The 10,103-nt window shown below is 34.3% G+C and overlaps 1 long non-coding RNA gene across 1 annotated transcript; it reads right to left on the bottom strand.

Annotated features, from left to right (window-relative positions):
• Positions 1–1,039: 1,039 nt before the first annotated feature.
• LOC132629934 (uncharacterized) lies at positions 1,040–7,892 on the bottom strand. Its single transcript, XR_009578448.1, has 3 exons — positions 7,455–7,892; positions 2,316–4,064; positions 1,040–2,135 (listed from the first exon to the last, which is right to left on the bottom strand). It is a non-coding gene; the product is annotated as an uncharacterized LOC132629934 (long non-coding RNA).
• Between the last annotated feature and the right edge of the window lie 2,211 nt (positions 7,893–10,103).

Raw genomic sequence — 10,103 nt, 5'->3', positions numbered from 1 at the left:
TGCAGCTGTGCTCTATTGAGGTCCATTTATATAAGATGTTTGATGAGCAAAATTTAGCATAAATTCACCATTAGTGCTAATTGATAACCAAAGGAAATCAAAAAGTTTGTAACATGGGTATTCTTTCAGTGTAATTATTTAATGTAGCAATTATTTAGCATTTAATAGCAGCTCATTAAATCACATAATTAAAAGAACAATGTGTTCTATGGGAAAGAAAATTTCTTCGGTTGACGATGGTTTGAGAGAGAACAATTGCTTAATTAATTGTGAACTTTCTGATATTTGAGCATAATTTAACAAATCAATAAGGATGAGAAAAGGCTAAAATATATTGTACATGTAGAATTGCCTTAACTACCCACAATATATCACTCCAAAAGTTGGAAGTTGAAAGAAATCCAACGCATTAAGCCTCATTTTAAAGGTTGACATAAATTGTACCATTAGGATATGTACTGGAAGATGAAAGTTCACAGCATTGTATTAGGCTGTACTAAGAGAGAGTTATGACGTGGGAAGCAAGTTCAGTTTTTAGAAGGAAAAAAAAAAAGATTATAAAAATAGTTTTAAGTTAAGGGCAAAAAGGTCATTCAATATTTGACGGGCAATTTGGTAATTCAACTTTTCACTTTGTGGTTTTCCACTTTTATAATAACTAATTTTTTGGCATGTGCGTTGCACGTGTATACCATGTCATGTAGTACATGTCATTGTAAAACAATATCAATAATATTAAGATAAAATTTTGCGTAAATAATTAAACGTGAAAGAATAAAGTAAACATTTTTCTGAATGATTAATGTGGATTGTCGTATGCTAACTTGTTTCGCCAATATCAAGATGATTAGATATCGTTTGAATCTACGAATATGTACTATCAAAGTTAAATTAGACACATGTGACTTTCTTATTTATTTCAATTTTATGAGGTAAAAACATGTAATTAAGTGTATCTCAGCTAATACTTTTTTATTGGCGATATACCTGGTATATGTTCCTTTCATCTGTTCGGTTAATCTGTCATAACCAGGTGTCTTATTGTAGACATCTATATCCCTCTTAAGAGGGCAATGTAAAATTAATCATTCTAATGAAACAGAACACAATGAAAAGGAGAGAAGGGTACTAATCTTGGCTTTCTTGAACTTCTCCATCTGGTTTAAAACCTGCCAATTTTCTTTTTTGGCATCATCATCTTGTTGTGAATCCTTTAAGCATCATCATCTTGTTGTGAATCCTTTAAGCATGCGTCCAATTTCTATTAGGTTTTTGAGTTTTCTCTTCCTATGTGGAATTGGATTAATAAACTCAATTCAATTTGGACCAGACCAATTTTGCCCAAAATTTTCTCTATATAAAGGATCAATTTAGGTCTTATTTTGATAACACAAGAGTAATTTATAGCAGCCATATAGAGAGAAAAACGTGAGAGAGAAAGCAGATTTTCGTCCAGAAATTTTCTGCTACAGCAGTCCACTTTAAATTGTGTTTTCCGATTCGTTAACCGTTGGATCGTGCTGAAATTTGAGCTGGGGGTTCTCAATATCTGTTTCTTCGATTTCAACAGTGGAGATCGGATTTTGTGATCTGTATCTCCAGTTTTCGAGTACGAATAATAGTTCGTTTTTGGGGGTGATTTCTCTCCTTTCTTCACTAGTTTTGATGCTATCTTTTATGTATTGTTGCTCCGTGCTTGGCTTTGTTGTTGTAGCCATTTGGAGAACATTGTTGTAACACTAGCCATTTGGAGAACATTGTTGTAACTTTTGTTGATTATAGTGGAGCTTTTGTGGGCCGGAGGTCCCGTGAATGTTTCCTCTTCACCTCGAAGGGGTTTTTACCACGTAAATTTGGTGTCTCTTCCATTCGATTTATTTTTGCTTGTTTTGCTATTTTATTGTTGGTATAGCTGCTGCCTGGATTTCCATTTGTGCCAGTGATTATTGTCTTCTCTTGGTTCAAATAATGTGAGAAGTTTCGACTTGAGTATTTCTTCCGCTGTTACCTCGTCGTGCAATTTGATTATTGCTTGTATCTTCCCAACAATTTCCTCTTCAATCCTTTGTTAGTACGTAGGATCTGTAAGATAACAACTCAACACAAGATCCAATGTGTAATGCCAATTAATACATCTGCATTAAAAATAGTAGAGTAGTATTAAGTTAATACATAATACCATAAAATGTTCATGCTCTGCCTCTAATCTAACTATTGAAAAGACAAGAAAACACCATAAACAATGGTTATAATAAAAATCAAGATATGCATTGCAATAATCGAATTAATAGAAGAAGAGCAATCAAGTTGGCTACCTTTTGCACATTAACTACCAGAGGACATGCAATTACTATTCTGCATGCTTGCTATATCTGATTTTAGAGCTTTTCCCGTGCCGCGAACGTCCTGATTAGTAGAAAAAAGCAATTGAAATTAGAAAACGAAAACAAATAATAGAACTCGTGTAAATTCTTTAGTTGAGCTTTACATTTGCCTCCAAATTACATTGCGCAGTTGTTACAATTACATCTGATTGACAGTATATCTAAGAGCACCTTCTTGTTAAATGACAAACAAGATACTACTTTCATTCACCTCTAACAAATTTTAATGATTAACATGCACAAACATTACTTCAACTTCACGTTAAGGAACACAATTTTACAAAACTAAAACTTCTTTTCAACAAATCTTATCTTCCTTCAAACAAAAGCCTTCTGAAAAATGACTCAACTAATCCAATTCAATTTTTATGATATGGTAATCAAACATGGGATAGTGCTTGGTTTTTTATCCTCACTACCCTCTCAAACAATAATTGGTCCTAATTACCCTCTTGTATTTGGTTCTTTAACAATCCAAGTGATTTCAGATGATGTTTGGCGTGTGAGAGTGTAAGTAACAGTCACATCATATTAATTTAATGTGTAAAAAATCTAAAATACCACTTCCTTTTATATATGTCATACCCCATTTTAACCGGATTAAAATTAGAAGTACAACATATTGGTGATTCCTATTTTTGTTTATTTTAAGGAGTCACCACCTAATTATTTATGGTGAATTAAGACACCTAAAGTTTATTAAAGTTATGTTTAAAGTTAACTCTGTTTAAGGTTTGCGAAATTTAAGATTCTAGGTAAGGGTTCGATTAGTCTAAAGGGAAGGTATTAGACATCCTTTAAGACCCATTAACAATGGTTAACCGATCGGACTTATGTAAATTAATTAAGGCTAAGAATGTAGATGTAATATTTTAAAATATTTAAGAAAATATTTCATAGTATTACTAAAGTTATAAATAGATGTGTAAAGATGCTATTTACAGTAAGACTTGGTAGAAAAAAATGATTTGCATAAAAGGGTTTAGTTGTAAATAAGCTGAGAAAGTGCAGGATGTATAACGTTTTGTAGATATTTGGAGAAAATGAGTTATGCCAACCAACAAATTAAAAAGAGTGATTGTAAGATTAGTATTAATAAAATTTAAAAGGTTTTATAAAAGACTATTAATTCATTATAAACTGTGCAAAGGTTGTTTTATTAAATACGTGATTCGAATATCGGAAAGGAATTAAAGTGGAACAGTTATCTATAGGAACTAGTTCGTTTTTTATTTCTCAAAAAAAAAAACAAGCTAACACTAGTGTGTGAAATTTATGATGCTTTGGACACATATCTTTCCTTTTAACTAAAAATGCCAAACTTACGAGGAACAACTAAACTCACCTGATTCAAGACCTAAATCTGCTAATTAAGACATCCTAATATAAAAATGGGCTCGATTAAAATAAGCAGTTAAGCATTTATCAAAGTCGCACAACTAAGTAAAATGTTAGTCACATCACGCGTGTAAACAAGTATCGGAGAATAAAATAAGGTGACCAAAGCCATGTTTGGCTCACATAGAAGAGTAGAGTTTTTCAAAGGTTAGCCGTTTGGCTAGCCACTCTCTTTGTTTTCTGTTCGGACGAATGTCGAGAGAACGATAGTTGAATAGGAAGGGTAGATGCACGTTCAAGCCTTTGCAGGGTGACGTCGAGTCTTAAAGTAAGACTCTTCGACTTCGGTGTATCATGCAAAAGAAAAGAAAAGAAAAAGAATTAGCAACGGGAAATTTAATTTCTCAACAAAGCACAATAAATGCCAACAGATAATTAATCCCAAATTAAATGTCCACCAAGTTCATGTCTAGAATGTTTCGGTGCAAAAACAAAATAGGAAATGCTAGAGACATATTTAGTATCAACCATTTGTGATGCAACATGCCGAAGAAAAATGCAGAAAATACCAAGTTCAAGGATGATTCATACTGCAAAGAACCAATCGACGATGATTAAGATAGCACAAGAACTGAATCCATTAATCAAACAGCAAGCGTAGTTGAAGTTAAACGAAAAAAACGAGGTTCTATTATGAGGTAAGAGGAGAAGAAGCCTTTTCAGGCATTCAATCCACTGTGGGCTTTTATTTAAAGTAATTGAGATCTGATTGGGCACGTTTTCAGTAGTCTTTTTAAGAATGGAAATGTATTATTTCTATTGATGCTACTTGCCAAAGCAGCAACAGCTGAAGTGAAATCCACAGTAAGGCTAAAACAACATTCTGATTCTTTAGTGACCAAATAATGAAACAGACAAATTCTCCATCAGTTCCAACAAACCACTTTTGTTATCTGCTACGTTTTTTTTTTGCTCGATCACCTATTGTTATCAGACTAAACCCACTGAGAAAACATCTACCTTATTCATTATTGAAACAAAGAGAAAACTACTAGCCATGATTAACAAAACTTAATGCAGCAACATGCTTTTCTCGCAAAGTAAGAATAATATGCCTTACCTAAATTGTCCTAGAAGGGAAATGTTATTCTATCACTTCAAATTTTGCAACGATCCTAATTGAAACAACCTGCCTATTCGTAACAATTCTGTTGCATAACCGCGATTAGACTAGTATGCAGACTCCTTAACATATATGCATTTGAAGGCTAAATCACACAATCTAATAGCCTATACTAAATCATTTTGAGCAGGCAAAGAATACTAAAAATCATGGGCGATTCATACTTCACAATTCACACACCAAAACAAAGTAGAGTTAAGACGCTTACAAAATCAACTATGCCATTTTGAACTCTAACAAAACCGAAACATAGAGCCGAGAAATTGATTGGAGATCTTAAGCAGCAAACAGAACTTAGGCAAGTTAAAATACTAAGTACTATATTGAAGCAGAAACAAAAGGAATGAGAAAATAGGGAAAATTGCTTTGGTTCAAATGACATATCGTTTGAGGGTCCTAAAAGACATGGTCTCTACTGGATGCACTCCAGCATATGTTAGAATAGCAGGGTAGTAATTTTCACTTGTGCAACAGCAAATTGGTTTAGAAACCACTACTTATATGCCTCATCAAGTATAGTATCTCAAGCAGTGACAACTTTATCCGAATTAGATAGTTAAGTGCAGCAGGTTCATCATTCTTACAGGTTCGAACGAATGTCCTCTAAAGGCATATACTCATATGATTCATACAATGCTTATAAGTAAGCTTAAACAGATTCAACTCAACAGGGAGTGATCATATAGCGTACAGTTAGCGTGTTTTATCAATAGGGAACCTCAAATATATTTTCAGAATTAAGCATAGTCCTAGCATGTATTTGAAGGTACTGAAGCTGGATCTAAAGTGTTGTTCAACCTTATTAACATGTTCTAAAATCTGTAATATTGATACTAACAGCACGTTAATTGCAGAGGCTTCACAGCTTGAGCATGAGTCATTCGGATGAATACACAAGTAGTCTTTTTACTTAAAGTACCAGGTCAATGTCATTCTAATCCAAATGAATGCAGTTTAGGCCCTATTTTCATGAACCAAACAGGATTGAATGTCTCGACCCAAACTCTAATATATGACACTGAAACTAACCCAAGACTGACCTGTTTACCATATTTTCTCATGGAACAAAACTGAAACCAAAGATGAAAGGGAAAGAAATTTGAGCTAGGCATCAGGGAATAAGGGGAAACACACCCATACAAACATTGCCATTTCCCTATATAACTAAATTCAGGTAACCAAACACACCACAAGTCACAGACCAAGATTACTGATTCGGATAAAACGAGTGACCATTATGAATTAAACTGGTCACAAATAAGCCACATGAGGGCATTTAGATTTTACACTCACGTACACAACCAACTGACACATACTAACCAATCGCAAAATAATTATCGTTAGTCTAAATCTGATTTACCAACTTAAACCCAACCATTGCATACTAACACAGGTGGATAAACTGGAACAAAACTAACTTGTATGCTGGTCCTTATGAAAGTTAACTTAAATAATCCTTAAGCATGCTATTGTATCACATCAACTTCACAACAGAACAAAGAGAATAAGATCTTGAATCAGACTGTAAGTGGGAAACAAGGCAGGCTTTAAGCATAATTCATCATTGAGTACATCTGAGAATACATTTAGACTATAAAGTAGGAAGAAAGGATCATACTCTACTCTAAACCAACCAATTACAAATATCAAAAGAGACATCTGATGACTTTAAGAGATCACCCGAACTATCATTTATTTCCTTGAACAAAAGGGTCAAGAGAAAATGATGAATGAGTATATTGCAGTCACTTGACTAAAATGAAGGCTGGAAAGATTCAAATAAAAGCAGCAAAGTAGAGCTTAGAGAGAATGTTTTGGGACTTGAGGGTTGGGCAAACCTATCAAAATGTAGTATCTATTCTTTTTATAGAAAGAACCAGTAAGCAGTTAATCCTAAGGCATAGCATTTGTTTTATCAAAGTAGGAATATTTCTTAGCACACAAACAGATAGCCACAGTTCATAGTAGGCTGACTGAAATCTTATCAAACATGACTGAATTAAGGTCCTAGACTTAAAAAACTCCTGACTAATTAGTTTTAATCACATAAATCACATTTCAAAGCAAGGAAGATCACAACTTGACAAGACGATTCAAACACTGATAAAGATACAAATCTGCATAATTAATAGGTTGCTGACATAAAACTGGCTTATAACTTAATCAAAAATACACAAACGAGTTTAAAATATACATAACCATTCTTCCAAATGCACCTAAAGCTAAACAACTACAGAACCCAAACAGGACAAGATTAATTTACGACCAAACCAATATATGGACCTATAGATGTTATTAACCACCTAACCGAGATCCAACTGATCAAACAGGAACATACACAATACTATACAACTATTGAACAAAAATTAAACCGAACTAAGACCCGAATGTATAAACATTATTCCTAACTAAACCGAAATTAGCCTAACTAAAACTTGAACATACGCAATACTACTGAGCTGCTAAACCGAAATTTAACCAACACTGAAGCAACAACATACACGAACACATCACAGACTTTAGATTCGAAATAAAAAGAACACACTGACCTTTTGTGGGTGCAGTGAAGTGGGTGTCGACGTCTCAGATTTATACTCGAACTCGAAGAACCCGATTAAAGTAACAAAAGTTTCCCAACCAACCAATAGAGTAATCGTTGACTGGTCTTTTTTGAGTAAGGATATCTTTGATGATTGAAACTTGTATTTTTGTCGGGGATTTTTGTCGTTCCCCCTTTCTGAAAAATGCTAGCCCCCCTCCCCCTCAACGATTTGACTTCGACACATTTATAGGGTTTTGCTTGTGTTAAAGTGAAGAGAGGAGCGTGGGAGAGAGACGAACGGCGTGGGGAACAAGAGGAAGTGGGGAGCAGAGGTGTGGTGGAAGTGGCAGGGAGCAGGTGTGGTGGAGAGAACGTGAGGGTAGAGAGAGAGAAGGGTGAAAGCGGCGGTAATGAAGGGAAAAGAGAAAGAGAGAGGGGAAAGATTAGGGTAAAGGAGAAAATAAGGGGTGGGCTGGACCGGGTCGGGTAATGGAGTGGGCTGGTCTGAATTAAAATGGTAGTGGACTGATCGTGTGGGTAATGGGCTGAATATTGTATTTGTATTTTGGGCCATTAGTTTGGCTGAAAATTGTTGATCCTCCTCCTTTATTTAATTATTTTTGGGCTTCTAATTTAATAACTAGTACAATATATATTGTGTAAAGACAATAAAGATTTTACAAAGTGTTGTCTTGTAATTAATTTAACGATTCCAAACCCGTACATGAAACGATGACGAACATTTAAAATTTGTGATAAAGTAATACTAGTAATGTTGATAGTAGAATAGTGAAAATTAATAGTAGTGAAAAATAAAGTGTCTAGCTCGTCAGTAAACTTAAAAGCCCGAGTAAATAAAATTAAATAAAGGAGGGACAAAATTGGGTGTCAACAATATATTTAGCCATTCAACGACTATTTCCTTATCTCCTTCCATATATCTTCTCTGTTCATTGTAGAAAAGCCAAGTATAGGGGGTAATTAGGACCAGCTATTGTTTGAGGGGGGGGGGGGGGGGGTAATTAGGACCAGTTATTGTTTGAGGGGGTAACGATTATAGAAAAGCCAAGCTGTAAAGAAATGGATCTTAGGCCTAACTCAACCCCAAAAGCTAGCCTAGGAGGAGAAGATTGTCCAAGTCCATATAAGGAGTCCACCCATCCCATAAACCACCGATGTGGGATATTTTAACACCCCACCTAATGCGGGTTGGACATCTAGTGCGTGGGCGATTATACTATGAGGCCCACAGTCGGGAAACAATAATTGGAATAAGTCATGCTTTGATATCATGTAAAGAAATGAATCTTGGGCTTAACTCAACCCAAAAAGTTAGCTTATGAGGGGAGCATTACCAAGTCCATATAGGAGTTCACTCATCCGTTAAACCACCGATGTGGGATATTTTAACACAAGTACATGAGATCATTAGGACCAAGTATAGTTTAAGACATATCTAAATAAAGGCGTGAAGTTTAGGAGGATCTTTGGGTATTTTGCCCAAATATACATTTGCTTGATACAACAACTTCTTGAATTGTCTAGTTAGAGAAGAAACAAATGAAATTAGAATGGTTTCAATCCATAAAGTATAATATATATACAGATATACAATTGCTGGCGCAATACTTTTGTAAATTGAGACTCTAACGTAACAAAAGATTGCAAGTGATCATGTTGTGGTCGAGAATTAAATTCTATGGTACAAGTCACTGCTTTTATATCTTAGAAACCTTTCCAACCAATTAACCAAGAAAGTGTACCTTTGTAACCAATAACATGATTAGATGATGTGTTAGAGTAAAAAACTCCAACGCCACCTGGGGACTCCGAGAAGAGAACATTTTCCACTGCATTGTTAATTAACAACATATAATTATGAACGTAGTTGATTATTAATGTAAATCATAAAAAAAGTTTTATAAGTTGCTTACAGTTGTTCCATACGTGTTCATTTCGTGCATGGGTTTTACTACCGCTATTGACTCTGGATGGACCCATTTCTTCGGATGCCCCAATTCCTAAGAGAATATGGAAAATCTCACTCAAAAAAATAGCAAAAATTGATAATCCAAGAAGAAATAGCAAAAATCGATAACTGAAGAACCATAAAAGTGAAGTGATATAAATGAAGATGCTTTCATTGAATAGTTGGAGATATAATTTGGATTCGGCATGACAAAACTTTTCTGAAGAAGTACTTTTCTGAAAGAGCACATTCGTTTGGGAAGCGTTGGCTAGGAACGTTTGTTCGCCGCTTTTCTTTTTTTAGTCAGTAAGGTAATTAGGTTTTTTTAATTAATAGGAAAAATATTTTTAAAAAAAATATTTATATAATTTAATTTTTAAGTTAGAAAGTTCATGCTTTTAATAATATATATATATATATATATATATATCTTAAAAGGTAGGTTGTGGATTAGATAAAAGGTAGGAGGTGGAAAAGGAATCTTAGTACCTTTTAAAATAGCGAATTATAATTGATTTCCAAACTTAAGACCTGCTCAAACCTTGCTGTTGCAGTCAAACAACATTTTTTTTTTTGGTTGAGTTTCTCACATGCATGGTATTGTGTATCTGTCTTGTGGCTCAAAATATCGGGAAGTGTCATATTAGGGGTCAAGTACTTCCTAACAAAGGGGATTTTGTATTTAGG

Source organism: Lycium barbarum, chromosome 3 (assembly GCF_019175385.1).
Source record: "Lycium barbarum isolate Lr01 chromosome 3, ASM1917538v2, whole genome shotgun sequence".
Classification (NCBI taxonomy): Eukaryota; Viridiplantae; Streptophyta; class Magnoliopsida; order Solanales; family Solanaceae; genus Lycium; species Lycium barbarum.
This window is presented reverse-complemented; position numbering and strand designations above follow the sequence as displayed.